We start from the raw sequence: 17,611 nt of genomic DNA on the forward strand, positions 1-17,611 counted from the left end.
AGTAGCACAACTCGCACCTAAAACATTATCAATAATACTGGCAAAAAATAAACCAACTTCTGGCAGGCGAGATTCACAGAAGCATGTACAGATTAGTGAGATCCATGCAGTCTTCTGTCTGTAAAAGTAAAGAAAGTGTAAAAAATAAAAAAAAGATGTTCTGGTCCCTCCCACAAGCATAACCAGTTCCAGGCTCTTGGTGCTGGTCCTGGTTACTAAAATACAGGGAAAAAATGTGTCGTGGTTCCCTTATTTTAACAACCAGCACCAGGCTCTTGGACTGGTCCTGGTTCCAAAAATATTGGGGAAACAGGACATAGGGGTCCCCTGTATTTTTGAAACCAGCAACGAGCTCCACTAGCCAGGGAGGTAATGCCACAGCTGGGGACAACTTTATATAGGTCCGTACGGCCGCAGCATCACCCCCCCAACTAGTCACCTCTGGCCAGGGTTCCCTGGGGGAGTGCCCCCCTAATAAATGGGTTTCCCCCTCCAGGCACCCAAGTGCCAGGAATGAAGCCCGGGGCTGTAAGTGGCAACTTCATAGCTTTTTGTGTGTAAAAAAATAATGAAATATTGTCTTTTGCTCTGGAACTACAAGTCACAGCAAGCCTATCCCGCATGCTAGTACTTGGAGAACCACAAGTACCAACATGCGGGGCATTAAAAGGCCCACTGGTACCTGTAGTTCTACAACAAAATATTTAAAAAAACACATGACACACACCGTGACAGTACAACTTTATTAAAACATACTTGCACACTCACATACATACACACACACACTTTGGTCCATGATACTTAAGGGGATCCATGTGTACACATGGATCCCCTTTCCCCAAATGCTGGGACCCCTCATGACTTCTGTCACTTGGGGACCCGCTAGCCAGCCAGAGAGCACCACGTCATAGTGCTCTCCCGATTGGTTGTGCACTCCCGGCAATCCCCAGTATAGTCTATGGTGGGAACCCGTGGTCTACCGCACACTACATGGTTAATTAAGGTCACTCGCACAATGTACTCACAGTACATGTGTGAGTTTAACCAATAGGTTTCTAGTCTGTTTTTTTCACCAGACCTTGCATGCAGGTAGTGTTTTTTTTACTAAAAACTCGCACTGCATTACATTTGTGAGTTTTGGCACCAGCTTACACTTTCTCAAAGTGTGAGAAAGTGTGAGTTGGAATGTGCCTTAAACCTCACACCGCATTACATCTGGCCCCCAGGTTTTTCCCATGTTATGACATATACAGTATACTGGTCTTTCCAGAGACCCATGAAAATATTAGCAAAACTTGGGGCAAACCTTGTGCCCATGGCCGTGCCCACTTTTTGGACATAAAACGCCCTCTTAAATAAAAAGTAATTATGTTCTAAAATAAAGGAAATACCTATAATTAAAAAATCTATATGTAAGGGTTCCTTTTCAGAGTTATTCAAGAATGCTCGATCTTGCTGGTCAATCCTATTAGCCGTGATGATTTCACGGTTGCAAATAATCATAGCAGTGGCCTCACTTTATGGCATCCCAAATTTGTGCAGAAGTGCTCGCTGCCCCATTGGGCTCTGAGATCAGGTGCCGTTGCAATCATTAAAATGCTGTGGCAATGGCATATTGCACTCTTCACCAACAGTAGGATCGACCCTATGGTGTATAATGTGCTAACATCCACCCTTATTAAAATGAAGTCCTCCTCCCATACAATATCATTTAATTTACTTAAAATGTCCTTGGTATCCTTTTAATATATGACATATTTTAGTACCAGTAATTGCAGATAAAAATCTATGAATAGTGAAAAGTTTACTGTAATATAGTTCACCTCTGAGACAATACTGAGGATGTTGGTGGTCTATATGAACTCTTGGGAGCATGTATAGCACTGGAACTAAAGGTTCTTCATTTAAAATGAATTTGACTTCATCATGCTAAAAGTGCCATTTGTTGTAAACATTTTTATTAGAGCTCTAAGTTCCTTCAGTTAACCCTCTGTGGGATTCTATTTTAGCTTTTTATGTTTCTTGATTTTGTAATTGTCTTATATCTAGGGATGAGTGTGTTCGGTTCCTGAGAAACCGCACCCCCCGAACTTTGCCATCCGAGCCGGGTTCCGAGTCCGGCTCATGTCTTCCCGCCTTACTTGGATCCCAAAATGAGGCAAAATGTAATTATCCTGCTGTCGGATTCTTGCGGGTTTTGCATTCTATATAAGCCCCTGGCAGTGTCAGACTTGGGCATGTAGGGCCCACCGGGGGAATTCGGTGGTAGGGAACCGTGTTTAGGGGTGTGACCAGTGTGCAGAGGGGGTGTGGCCTGCCACCTCATTGGTTTGACTAATCATTAGAGAGTGCAACGTCTGGGCCCCTTCATAAATATATACAGTAATTCAGCTGCTGCATGCATGATAATGTACCAGATTAATAACCGCAATACACTGTAGAAAATACACCATAGTCCAGTATAAGGTAACATATGTATAATGTATAATTCAAGTGCACAGTCTGGAACCTGATCCTTAGAGCAGGAGGTGGGGCCCCAGACAGTGGGGTCCATTGGTGCTTTCCCCTGTACCCCTGTGGGCCAGTCCAAGCCTAGTCCCGGGTGATCGGCACCATCTTCACTGCAGCATTGGTGAGTGTACTGGCCGTACGTATCCATCTCCAGTATTGAGTTTGGCGTGGGGCAGGTGCTCTGTCTGCTGTATCTGAAAGGGGTGCTCTCTCAAAGTCTGCTGTATCTGAAAAAGGGGTGCTCTCTCTGTCTGCTGTATTTGAAAAAGGGGTGCTGTCTGTCTGCTGTATCTGAAAAAGGGGTGCTCTCTCTGTCTTCTGTATCTCAAAAAGGGTGCTCTCTCTGCTGTATCTGAAAAAGGGGTGCTCTCGCTCTGCTGTATCTGAAAAAGGGGTGCTCTCTGTCTGCTGTATCTGAAAAAGGGGTGCTCTCTATCTTCTTTCTCTGAAAAAGGGGTGCTCTTTCTGTCTGCTGTATCTAAAAAATGGGTGCTCTCTCTGTCTGCTGTATCTGAAAAAGAGTGCTCTCTCTCTGTCTGCTGTATCTGAAAAAAGGGTGCTCTCTCTCTCTCTGCTGTATATGAAAAAGGGGTGCTCTCTCTGCTGTATCTGAAAAAGGGGTATTCTCTCTGTCTGCTGTTTTTGAATGGATTGATTTGTCTGTCCATCCATCCAGGGGCTCTGCCCCAGTGTAAAATAAAAATAATAAAAGCTAAAAAGAAAAAACTTAAAATTATAATTATAAAAAAATATAATTTTTTTTGTTTGTGCTGTTCCCCAGTGTACTATACAACTTTTATTTTCATAAGTATTGTGACACTGCTGGTCAGAACGCAGTATATTATTTCCTACTCATAAATGCATTATGCAACACTGTCAGTGAAGTCAACCGCAGTGTGTAATTATTATATATATATATTTGTATATATTTCTGACTCACTTGTGCGACACTGTAACCGCCGATGTGTGATATAAAAAAATACTTCTACATATTTTTGACTAATTTGTGCGATGCTGTCGGTGCAGTCAACCGCAGTGTGTAATTATTATATATATTTCTAACTCATTTGTGCGACACTTTTCGGTGAATTCAACTGCAGTTTGATATTATATATATTTCTGACTCATTTGTGTATTTCTGTTGGTGAAGTCAACCGCAGTGTGTAATTATTTTATACTGTACATTTCTGACTCATTTGTGCGACACTGTAACCGACGGTGTGTGATATAAAAAATAATATATATATATATTTTTTTTTTAATTTAAATTAATATTTTGTGCTGTGTCATCCCAGTATACATCCAGGGACTGCAGTTGCTCCATCCATCTAGGGGTGTTCTGTCACCCCACCCAAAATAAAATACTTTTTTTAAATATTTTGTGCTGTATCCTCCCAGTGTACATCCAGGCGTGCTCCATCCATTTCAGGGTGCTGTGTCCGTAGCTCATATTCTTATGTTATACTTATTGTCCTATTTTTAGATTTCTTCTTATCACCACATTGTGATTCATTCAGATCAATATTATTAATAATAATAATAATAATAATAATAATAATTATAAATTAACTAAATTTAAATTACATTTAAATAAACTCTCCAGACTTGTATAGTGAACCTTCTGCATATCAAATATGTCTTTAAGTAACAGAAGAATTTGATCCAAATTAAATTCAATTAAATAAATTAAATCTAAAATATTGTCTTTTTTATCCTTTGCCTTAATCATCTTTTTTCTCACCTTCTGCTTATCAAATATGTCTTTGAGGAACAGAATAATTTGATCCAAAATAAATTAAATAAATTAAATGAAAATTCATTTTAATTGAAATAAATTAAATGAAATCTAAAATATTGTCTTTTTTATTCTCTGCCTTAATTGTCTATTTGTGAACTGAAATCTTGAGCCTTGCCTAATGCGTAATTTTTTAACATTCTTTTTTTAATATCTTGTCCTCCCAGTACAGTATATACATGCAAGAGCTGCTGCTGCTACGTCCATCTACCTCAGTGCAACCTTTTGGCCTAAACTAGATAAAAACAATATTGTGAGCTGTGAGGTGTTCAGAATAGACTGGACATGAATGTTATTGAGGATAATAATACTGTAGGAACAAAAATGCCCCTAAATTATTTTATTTTAGCTGTTTGTAATATTTTAAAAATAAATAAATACAGATTCAAAACCAAATCCCGCAAGGGCGGTTTTTGACAAAAAACAATACAGATCCAAAACATGAAATAGATCCAAATCCAAAACCAGAATACAATACCCAAAAAATGGCCCGGCGCACACCCTACGTATATCCTTTTTTATAGTTAGCTATGTCCATAATTACAAACCCACCCCTAATCTGTGGAACTTGGAACTCTATTTCACCTCTTTTTTGTTCTTTTAGTGTGGTGAATCATCTCAGGTATGTTTGCCCTCTCTTACTCTCTAAAAGTATTGGAGGATGGAAAAGCTACAGCATCTCAGAGTGGTTGAAATCTATTGGATAGATGGAACAGTCAGATCCTCTTCCCTTCTAGACATTATCCACCCAGGTCATAAACATTTTTTTGGATATATGGTCCTCCATTTAAAGGGAGGTCGATAGTTCCTAGATTTATAAATATTACTGTCATTCTGGAGTCTTTTCCATTCACTCACAAGGATCCTGGCTGTGCTGAAAACTCTCTCTGAGTACACAGTGGAGGGTGGGAAGCTTAAGTAATGTAAAGCTAGTTTGTACAAGAGCCTCGAAATTGCCTTATTTGCCTTTCAGTACTTGAAGGGACTCTGTGACATGCCAATTTGTATGGTGTCATGAAAATTATCCTCAACCATTCTTTGAATGGTGACCATATCAGATAGAGTTATGGTAGATGTGTCACTAATGTTGGGCAATTCTTTTAGACATGACCAGATGTCAAAATGTTGGGTTGACTTATCTGCATCACCACTGGGTCTTTTGTGAAAGCAGAGTTTTTTTTCTGGCTGCTGAAGAAACTGAATGAGGGCACATTGTAGTGCCATGTTTCGCTTGAGCTGCCAACTTGCTCACCAGGAGCTTTCTGCATCTCTTAAGATCTGGATCAGTTGGAAAGAAAGACAGCGTACGACTTAAATATAGAACTTAAATGTAGTGATCAGTTGTCAAGAGATTGGCAAACCGTGAAACTTGGCGAAGCAAATAAAGGACTTGATATACAAGTCTGGCAAACTTTGCGGATTCACTTTGTTTAATCTCCTCCTTCAGTTTTTCCAGCTGATTTTGCAAAAGCCAAATTAGGAGAGTTCAAAGGGTTTCAGCACCTTGCACAAGACAGAAAGTTCTCTCCACTGTTCCGGGCTAAGATACCCCCCCCCCCCGTTACTCTCCCAATGTCATGTATTGTTGTATAGCTAAGGGTGGCTTTTTGCTGTTCCTTCATCCGCTGAAGCATATAAAGGATGGAGATCCACATTTGTTACCACCTCTTGATTCAGGGCAAATTAAACTGCATGGCAAATTAAACTGTTCTTGAAGGTGCTGCAATCTCCTCCATGCTGTTGCGGAATGCCAAAAATGGCCCCAAATTTGTAGGGCTACAGATAGCATCTCCTGCAGGCCCCTGTCATTTTTTAAAAAGCCCTATACCACAAAGTTGATCATGTGAGCAAAACAGGGGATGTGTTGGAATTCACCCAGCTGTAATGCCCTCACAATATTTGTGGAATTAACAGATATCACAAATTCTGAGGAGAGTCCAAGCAGGGTAAGCCATGTTTCTGTGACACCTCATAGTTTTTCTAAGCAGTTGTCAGCAGTATGCCTCTTATTGAATCTGTTGATACACAGAGTAGCCTGCTTCTGAATGAGCTGGCATTTGTTTGTTAGATACTGCTTCTGCTGCTGAAGGCAATTCACCCACCCAGTGGGCTGTCACAGTCATGCAATCTTTGGTTTGCCCTCTAACGCTTGTCCACATATCTGTGGTTAAGTGGACAGTGGGTACAATTGTATTTTGTAGGCCAATAATTAAATTTTTTATAACATCATGGTAAAGCCGTGGAATGGCTTTTTGGCTAAAATGGAACCGAGATGGAATTTGGTACTGGGGACACAGGACCTCAATTAACTGTGTAAAACCCACTGCATTAGAGGCAAATATTGTATTCCGATCTAATACTAGCATAGCCATGATGGTGTCAGTGATCCGCTGTGTGACTGGGTGAGAGCTGTCATTCTTGTTTCCCCTTGCAAAGGATTGTATCACAGTCAATTGATTTTTAAAATATCACTAGTAGTCTTCTTGATCCCCTTCTGGGATAAAGAACCATCCCCAGCAGCTGCAGCAGGCCTAGCACTCAAGGATTCTTCTGAGGATTCCTGGAATGGGGAGGAGTCACCTAGCCTTAACAAATTGGAAGCAGGACTACCTCTGATCATTTTTCAGGATATTAAGAATGAAGCTGTTGATTGTGGAGATTGCAGGTGCTGGGATCTAGTTTGAGAGAAGACAGCTAGCTATTGCTGGACTGCTTGTTGTTATTATTTTTTGCACCAGCTTTTGATATTATCAATAACTTGTCATGAGCTCACTGCAAATGATGTAAATGGGTGGAGGTTCCTAGATGCTTAACGTCTCTACCTCTACTTACTGTGATTCCACAAAGGCTACAGAAGGCTTGACAAATGTTGTCAAGATTTGGGCAAAAATAATTCCATACATCCGAGGTGAATTTGTTGGTCTTATGCCCAGTCATGAGAATGGCCATCTTCTTATCATGGCCAACAGCTTCTTCCACTGGTGCTTGACTTACACAAACAACATTCTCAACATCTTTATTAGCACCAGTGTCAGTTACACAAATATCCCCCTCATCCTCTTGCAATTCCACAGTGGCATCCTCAATTTCTATATCATCAGCTATACTTCTACTCATCTCCACATTTGCAGAGGGAGCAGAAATGGTGGAAGGTGGCTTCTCTGCGAGTACAGTATTAGCAAAATCAGGCTCACACAGCACTCTTGGACACACGTAGATTGTTCTCAGGGATTTGTGACCTTTCTGAACGCACAATTTGTACTACTGCCTTAGTGGTTTTCATTTTTTTTCACCTCTTCTAGACTGTGAGTGAAAAGGCCTTATTATTTATTTATTAATTAACAGTTTCTTATACAGCGCAGCAAATTCCGTTGCGCTTTACAAGTGGACACAATTAGAAGACAAAACTGTGTAAAAACAAACAGTGCATAGAGGTAGGAGGGCCCTGCTCGCAAGCTTACAGTCTATGGGGAAATAGGCATTGATACACAAGGATAGGTGCTGTCTATTGCATAGTTGTTCTCCAGATTGCAAAGGTTCTTGGTGGGCTGCATGATATCACATCACAGCAGTGATGAACCAGGGTCAGGATGATGGGAGCGTGATGAAAGAAAAAATGTGGGGGATGTGTGGACTGTACTGTGGGGATATCATTGGATAGGAAAGCTATGAAGGTAATGTGATCGGTTCTGGAATTTGATAGGTGAGTTTTCAGGGAATGCTTGAAGGGTTGAAGACTAGAGGAGAATCTTATTGTATGTGGAAGGGCATTCCACAGAGTGGGTGCAACCCGCATTAAGTCCTGTAATCGTGCATGGGAGCAAGTAATGAGTGTGGATGAGAGACGTAGATCTTGTGAAGAGCGAAGGGGCCGTGTTGGGAGATATTTTGAGATAAGCGAAGAGATGTATGTTGGTGTAGTATGGTTAATAGCCGTGTATGTAAGTAACAGTATTTTATATTGAATACGGTAGAATTTCGGTAGCCAATGGAGGGACTGACAAAGTGGGTCTGCAGACAATGAACATCTAGCAAGGAATATTAGCCTCGCAGCTGCATTCAGAATGGATTGTAATGGTGAGAGTCTCTTCTTAGTAAGACCAGAAAGAAGACTATTGCAATAATCAATGCGAGAGATAATGAGAGCATGGATTAGGGTTTTAGCAGTGTCTTGTGTAAGGTATGATCGTATTTTGGATATGGTTCTTAGATGCATTTAATATGATTTTGAGACAGATTGGATGTGAGGAGCAAAGGACAGATCAGAGTCAAGTATGACACCTAGGCAGCGAGCTTGTGGTGTAGGGTTGATTGTTGAGTTCTCAACAGTTATAGAGATATCAGGTTGGTAACTGCTATTGGCCGGTGGAAATATAATTAACTCTGTTTTGGAAATATTAAGTTTGAGGTGGTGAGATGACCTCCAAGATGAAATGGCAGAGAGGCATTCAGTGACCCGACCCAATACAGATAGAGACAAATCAGGGGAGGATAGGTAGATTTGAGTATCATCTGCGTACAGATGATACTGAAATCCAAAAGAACTGATTAGTTTCCCAAGAGATGAGGTATAGATTGAGAAAAGCAGAGGACCTAAGACCGAGCCTTGTGGTACTCCAACTGAAAGAGGTAGCGAAGAGGAGGTGGGTTCAGAGAAACGGACACTGAAATAGCGATTAGATAGGTAGGATAGGAACCAAGAGAGGGCCGTGTCCTGAAGACCTAAGGACTGCAGTGTTTGTATGAGAAGAGAGTGGTCAACAGTGTCAAAAGCAGCAGAGAGATCTAAAAGAATGAGTAATGAGTAATGAATGGCCTTTAGACTTCGCAGTGATTAGATAATTCACTACTTTAGTCAGTGCTGTCTCTGTGGAGTGTTGGGAGTGAAAGCCTGATTGATGTGGGTCCAATAAGTTGTATGAGTTAAGAAAGTGTGTGAGGCGAGTGTAGGCAATTTTCTCAAGTAGCACGGAGAGATGGGAGCTGAGAGATGGGACAGTAGTTTGAGAGAGAGTTAGGGTCAGAATTTTGTTTTTTCAGAATGAGAGTAATCACTGCATGCTTTAACAGTGAAGGAAAGATACCAGTGGAAAGAGAGAGAGACAGAGAGAGAGAGAGAGAGAGAGAGAGAGAGAGAGAGAGAGAGAGAGATTACATATGTTAGTTAAGGTTGGGATGAGCACAGGAGACAGAGCTTTACTTATTTGTGAGGGTATAGGATCAAGAGGTAAGGTAGTAGAGTAGCAGGATGAGAAGAGTGTTGATACTTTATCTTCATTAGTGGGATCAAATGGAGAGAAAGTGCCAGAGGGTTCAGGTAAGGAATTGAGTAGATCACTGGTTGAGGAAGAGCTTACCATTTCATCTTGGATCTTGTCAATTTTGTCCTTGAAGTAGGAAGCAAGATCTTGCTCCTTGATAGTGGCTGGCGGGTTGGGTGAAGGAGGGTTGAGAAGTGATTTAAATGTACTAAAAAGTCGTTTACGGTTAGAGGCTTGAGCAAAGATGAGAGTTTGGAAATATGTTTGTTTGTCAGTGTCCAGAGCATTACGGTAAGAATGATAGACAGTCTTATATGTGAGGAAGTCAATTGGAATACGAGATTTACGCCACTGGCGTTCAACTTTACGTGACAGTTTTTGTAGGTGTATTGCTACTTTAGAGTGCCATGGTTGATATCTAGGCTTACGTGGAGTGTGATGGGTAGATGGAGACACTTCGTCAAGGGCTATCCCTAGAGTCTCGTTCTGGTGTGATACAGCCATCTCAGGAGAAGTGAACGCATAAATAGCTGAAACCTGTTGTTGCAGTAAGGTGGAAAGTTCTTGAAGATTAATTGCATTAATATTTCTGCAGGTTTTGAGGAGGATTGGAGGATGTCAGTGGCACTGAGTTTGAAGTATAAGAGGATAGCATGAAGGTGATTAGGTTGTGATCTGAGAGAGGGAAAGGAGAGTTAGTGAGTTCAGAAGTGGAGCATAGTTGGTGAATACTAGATCAAGGCAGTGGCCCTCCTGATGAGTAGAGGAGTCAGTCCACTATGAGAGGCCGAGAGAGGAGGTGAGAGAGAGTAGATTGGATGCATGAGCAGTAGATTTTGGACTATCAATAGCAAAATTGAAATCTCCCATGATAATGGTGGAAATGTCAGAGGATAAGAAGTGAGGGAGCCAGGCATAAAAATCATCTAGAAATTGTTTGGCTTGCCCAGGTGGGCGATAGATAGCTGCAACATGCAGAGAAAAGGGAGTTTTGATAGAATGTACTTCAAATTATGTAAATGTGAGTGATGGTACCTGTTGTAGAACTATGTATGCAAAAGATTGGGATAGTAATAATCCAACTCCACCTCCTTTACAGTTACCAGGCCTAGGTGTGTGTGTGAAGTGGAGACCACCATGTGAAAGTGCCGCAGAGGAGGCTGTGTCTGATTGTGTGAGCCATGTTTCTGTAACAGCCAGCAGGTTGAAGTTGTTAGATATGAAGAGGTCATGAACAGATGTTAGTTTGATACAAACAGAGGATACATTCCATATCGTCATGAGAAACAGAAGAAGATGCCTCACTGACAGATGCAGAACCACCTGATAATGTCGATATTATCTTACACCATAAAGCTATACCTCTAAACTCACTCTTACCATTGAGCCGCTGAGGTCGCTAGACTTAATACACACGCTACGCACTTTGTACGCTATTTGCGTACAGAGTCCCGTACCGCGTACGGATTTAGTGTACAAAACGCTGCGCCGGGGGTACAAAGTACACACAGCGCGCACACAATCAGTTGATAAACTTTAAACCTTGTAAGTGATACAATGCAATGATATGGTTACACTTTAAACCTTTAAGCAGCAAAGCACTGCAATGATGTTATACCTTAAACCTTACACAGTGCTGACGGTATAAAGTACCCGCAGTGCATACACCTTATCAATACACTTTTAAACATTATACAGTTAAATACGCTTTAAACCCTAGCAGGGAAATGAGGACACAACACCGATATGTAGTTAACTGCTGGGTTCTAACGCCACAGTGGATTATTTGAAAGGGGATAACAGTACAAATTCTACTCTACAAGGCTTACAAAATAAATCTACAAAAGAATAATGGCTACAGTTAATGTACATACATGATTGGAATCGCTTGCGCAACCCGGCTGGTCCCCGGTCATCTGATAGATAACTTTGTGAGTCTTGTGTGACCAAGCCTGCTGCAGGCTCTCTTTATTCACTTCATCCAAAACATAACACAATGGATACTGTAATCTCTTTGTTCATTGGACACAGGGATGGTCATTTACAGTACAGGAGAGGTCATAGGTCTGTTTGAATAGGTGGGCGATGTCTTTCTTAACTGCTCTTGTGGGTGGTCTCCTCTGGATTCCCCCCGCATACATAATATACAGTAAGTACAGTTTAAACCTATATTCTGCTTCTGCATCTAACTATCCTCAGGAACATGCGATCTTCCTCAAACAAACACTGGAATGTTACCCTTAAAATACCCTACAGCTTGATACCAAACATCACCTTGTAACCTTGTTCTGTCCCCTCCTATCCTGTAAAGGTGAATCCCTTTGTTCTGTAACTATTTTAAACAGCTATTTCTTTCTGATGTGGTGCAGGGGGCTATGTATACAATGTGCACTATTTGGGTTAAATATGTAATGTTCTGATAACCCTCTATGCGCTCACAAACTCCGCCGTAAATACCCATACCACGCGCAGGTCCGCGGGAGCGATCATACGCAAATTGCGGATATGTGCACGCACGGCGGAACAAGTGCATGCGCAGCAGGCATGTGTGTGTGGTTAGTACATGATGTATGCATTACAATATTTTTCGACTTTGACACACCACTGAGCCTTTCTTTACCATTGCGTGTGGTGAATGGCATGTTGTCAATTTTATGTTTTTCTGCACCAAACCTTGTCTTTATTAGAGGTATCTTTTTCTTTAACACTGTATACTGTTTTTTTTTTATTTTAGCTGCCCTGACTTAGACCCACAATGCCCTTGAGCATCAGCTTTAGTAGATAGCATTGCTGTATTAGCATCATCATCATGACTATTGGCAGTAGCTGCTGCACTAGTATTTGGTTGCTCTTCTCTAACCTAATAGCTACCTATTTGTCAAGTCGCAGATCACTGTGTGGATCACATGGCTTATAGAGGCACTAGAACAAAATGCACTTGAGTAAAGTGCACCAACCAACCAGTACAAAAACAATAGATATATTATAGATATTTTATTTATCTATTTTTATACTTGCAGCTCGGTTCGAACTGCATGGATCACAGTGCTTATATATGCACGTGAACCAAATGCACTTCAGTGAAGCGTACCAGCCAATCAACCTGTACAAAAACAATTGATAAATATATTTTATTTTTCTATTATTAAACTTGCAGCTTGGGTTAAACTGCGTGGATCACAGGGCTTATAGATGCACGTGAACAAAGCACACCAAACAGTAAATTTTACATCCGAGTATAGTGCAGCACACAGCAGCATGCCCCCTATTCACAGTCACTATACAGCACAGCCACTTGTGAGTCCGGACACAGTACAGCCAGTATAGCAGAGTATTGCGCAGCACACAGCAGTGTGCAGCATGCCACCTACATAGGCAAATGCTGGGGGGCTCTGGTTGCCTGGAAACTCCCCTCCTCTTGTCAAGTGGCTCAAATTATTACAACAATATCAATGGTATCTAATATGATTACTAGAGCTGCTGCCACATCATGCAGTTTAAGGGTCAGAGCAGAGATGTTGCAACAAAGTTTGCTGTGTGTGTGTATCTGAGTCCTCAATCAGTGTACTGGACCAGAGAATAGCTACCAGTAAGAAGAGACAGGAGCCTGACAATGAGGTGGAAGAATGTGTTCTTAGAAAGTACAGTACTGGTTCTATTATGTTTGTGTATTTATTAATTATGGTATATTTAACCTTTTCCTGACCACTTATATTATTTAAATAGGTTTGATACAGCCTATACTAAAGACCATCTATAGTGTTAAATATTAATACTGTATTCCATAAACTATACAGTGTATAAAAAGACCAATGTTCAGGGTCATTACTAGATTCTTATACCGCTCCCCCTGACTACTGCAACTGCTCCAATGATCTGCAGCATGGAAGATTGTGGATTGCACTTGGAAACCCCCCTCTATAAATCCTGCATTTGCCACTGCCCTATACGCAGTCACTGTACAGCACAGCCAGTATAGTAGAGTATAGCACAGCACACAGCAGAGTGCAGCATGCCCACTATACATAGTCACTATACAGCACAGCCAGTATAGCAGAGTATAGCACAGCACACAGTAGATTGCATCATGTCCATTATACACAGTCACTGTACAGCACAGCCAGTATAGTAGAGTATAGCACAGCACACAGCAGAGTGCAGCATGCCCACTATACATAGTCACTATACAGCACAGCCAGTATAGCAGAGTATAGCACAGCACACAGTAGATTGCATCATGTCCATTATACACAGTCACTGTACAGCACAGCCAGTATAGTAGAGTATAGCACAGCACACAGCAGAGTGCAGCATGCCCACTATACATAGTCACTATACAGCACAGCCAGTATAGCAGAGTATTGCACAGCACACAGCAGATTGCATCATGCCCCCTATACACAGCCACTATACAGCACAGCCACTTATGAGTCTGGACACAGCACAGTCAGTATAGCAGAGTATAGCACAGCACACAGCAGCATGTAGCATGCCCATATACACAGCTAATATACAGCACAGCCAGTATAGCAGAGTATTGCACAGCACACAGCAGATTGCATCATGCCCCCTATACACAACCACTATACAGCACAGCCACTTATGAGTCTGGACAGAGCACAGCTAGTATAGCACATAACACAGCAGAGTGCAGCATGCCACCTATACACAGTCACTCACTATACAGCACAGCCAGTTGTGAGTCTGGACACAGCACAGCCAGTATAACAGTATAGTGCAGCATGCATCAGTGTGCAGTGTGCCCCCTACACACAGTCACTATTCAGCACAGCCAGTATAGTAGAGTATAGCACAGCACACAGCAGAGTGCAGCATGCCCACTATACATAGTCACTATACAGCACAGCCAGTATAACAGTATAGTGCAGCATGCATCAGTGTGCAGTATGCCCCCTACACACAGTCACTATTCAGCACAGCCAGTATAGTAGAGTATAGCACAGCACACAGCAGAGTGCAGCATGCCCACTATACATAGTCACTATACAGCACAGCCAGTATAACAGTATAGTGCAGCATGTATCAGTGTGCAGTGTGCCCCTACACACAGTCACTATTCAGCACAGCCATGGCCCACTATACAGTACAGCCACTACAGCAGAGTGTAATGCAGCAAATGGCAGCGTGCATCCCAGTGAAATGGCGTTGAGTCCTGGCAGTGGCACCTTATATAGAATCCAAGTTTCTTGAGAATCCGATGCCGGGAAGATGCCATTCGGCCTTGAATGGGAATCTGAGTGTGGTTGGAACACCGGAGCCATCGCTCAGGTGGGACTTGGATCCTAATGTTTGCAGAGGTTCTGATTCTGTGGAATCCGAACTGCGCATCTCTAAAAATAACATATAAAACCGTATAAATTTATGACACTTCCCTTATGGTGTTCAGCAAGAGCTCCCTTTCAATTTGTGTATGACTCAGGGTTGTATAAACATGAGAGTATTTGTCAGGAATGCCAGTCAGGAGGAGATTACAGTAGTCCAGCCTGGAGATGACCAGTGAGTGGATAAGAGTCTTAGTAGCATCCTGGGTCAGAAAGGGTCTGATCCTGGAAATATTTTTTAGATGAAAGTGGCAGGTTTGCGATAGGTGCTGAATGTGTGTTTTGAAGGAGAGGGAGGAGTCAAGGATTACTCCAAGAGAGCGCACTTGGGGGTTAGAGGAGATAGTAGTGCCATCAATAGATGATGAGATTGTAGTAGGCGAGGTTATAAGGGAGGGAGGGAAGTTGATCAGCTCGGTCTTAGACATGTTAAGTTTAGGAAAGCACTGGGACATCCAAACAGAGATAGCAGAGAGACAGTTGGAGATACGAGTGAGGAGAGCAGGGGAGAGGTCCGGAGAGGAAAGATAGATTTGAGTGTCATCAGCATAGAGATGATATTGGAAACCAAAATAACTAATAAGTTTACCTAGTGAGGACGTATAGAGAGAGAAAAGAAGAGGACAAAGGACAGGACCGTGGGGTACACCTACAGTTAGTGGAAGTGAGGGGGAGGTGGTGTCATGAGAGGAGATAGAGAATGAACAGTCAAAGAGATAGGAAGACAGCCAAGAGAGGGCAGTATCATGCAAACCAATGGAGTGAAGGATTTGCAGTAGGAGAGGGTGGTCCACAGAGTCAAAAGCAGCAGAGAGATCAAAAAGAATAAGTAGAGAGTAGTGGCCCTTAGATTTAGCAGCATGGATGTCATTGTAGACTTTTGTAAGGGCAGTTTCAGTGGAGTGAAGAGGACAGAAGCCAGACTGGAATGGGTCAAGCAGTGGGTGTGAGGAAAGAAATTTGGAGGCAAAAGGGAGAAGAGAGATGGGTCAGTAGTTGGAGAGAGTGTTTGGATCAAGGGTAGGTTTTTTTAAGAATAGGAGAGATGAGTGCATGCTTGAAGGCAGAGGGGACAGTGCCTGATGAGAGGGAGAGGTTGAGAAGGTGGGAAAGATGGGAACAGGCAGAAGGAAAGAGATAGCGGAGGAGGCTGGAGGGGATAGGGTCAAGTGGGGAGGTGGTGAGAGGACAGGAATGAATGAGTGCCATGACTTCCTCACCAGATGCATAGGAGAAAGATGTCAGAGCTGGTGGGGAGGGGTGATAAGGGATGGGAGGAGGCTGGTTGCTGATGGTCTGGTGTGATGTGATGTCCTGACGTATGGAGTCAATTTTGGATGTGAAGTATCTGGCAAAGTCAAGAGCAGAGAGTGAGGAGAGGAGATGAGGTGGAGGTGGGCAGATGAGTGAGTTGAGAGTGGCAAAGAGGCGCCGGGGGTTGGAAGACTGGGAGGAGATGAGGTTCTTGAAGTATGACTATTTAGCAAGAGAAAGGGAAGAGAGCATATTTAGCAAGAGAAGGAGGAGAGCATAAGTTTAAAATGGAGGAAGTCTGCCTTAGAGCGGGATTTCCTCCAGTGTCGCTCAGCAGTACGTGAGCATTTTTGCAGATATCTGGTGCATTTGGTGTGCCAGGGTTGAGATGTTAAATTTCGAGGATGAATAGTGATTGGTGCATTGTATATGGAAGTTGCTTGTTCAGGGCATGAGAGAGAGAGGATAGGAGAGAGAAGTGAGTCAAACAGGGAGGAAAGGAATGTGGTGTCAATAGCCTCAATGTTACGCTTAGTGATGGTAGCCTTAGGAGGTAGAGATGGGAAAGCAGAGATAGATAAATTAAAGGAGAGCAGGTGGTGGTCAGAGAGGGGAAATGGGAAGTTGGCAAAATCTGAAATATCACAACAGTGAGTGAAGACCAGATCCAGTGAGCAGGGCCGGTTCTAGACCTAGTGGCGCCCAGGGCGAAAGTTTCCTTTGGCAGCGCCCCATCCTCCCTGATAGGTCAAAAATAGGGGCATGGCTTCATAGGAAGGGGCATGGCCACAGTTATGCCCCCTGTAGTTGTGCCCCCAGTAGAGTTATGCCCCCTGTAGCTGTGCCCCCTTGGATGGATGCTGCTATGGTATGAGCAGTGAGTATATGGGCAATCTTTTTTCATGGTATACAATGTATACCATGCAATAAGATTGCCCATATACTCACTGCATGGTATACAATGTACGCTTATTTGTGAGAAGTCTGGTATGTACAGTATTAGTGACAATCATGCAGAATATAATCGAGAAACATGTGTGCTGTAACCAGTGGTGGATTGGCCATAGGGCTCACCAAGAAGATTCCTGGTAGGCCGACGTGTCTGTGGGACCTGTTTTGTCTTTAGTCATGTGGCCCCACCCCCCACATGAGAGGCCACCGCACTCAGTACACTGCATTGTCCCCATTCATTCTGTTATTCCATCTCTGCAGTACAGCAACTCTGCCATCCAGTGATGCCACCATGGCTACACGTATGTTATACCCCTTGTGCTGCCCATGTTGTGCCACTTCTACAAGATTTGACAGGACTACTTTTAGTTTCCAATCTGTCCTTGGTCTCAGACACAACTGCAGCAAACGATGCAAGGAAGGCCACAATTGCGTACAATCAAGCCCCATGAGGCCAAAATAAGCAAGATGCATGAGACCCATCATGAGATGTGTAA

This window comes from Pseudophryne corroboree, chromosome 6 (assembly GCF_028390025.1).
Source record: "Pseudophryne corroboree isolate aPseCor3 chromosome 6, aPseCor3.hap2, whole genome shotgun sequence".
NCBI classification, from domain to species: Eukaryota; Metazoa; Chordata; class Amphibia; order Anura; family Myobatrachidae; genus Pseudophryne; species Pseudophryne corroboree.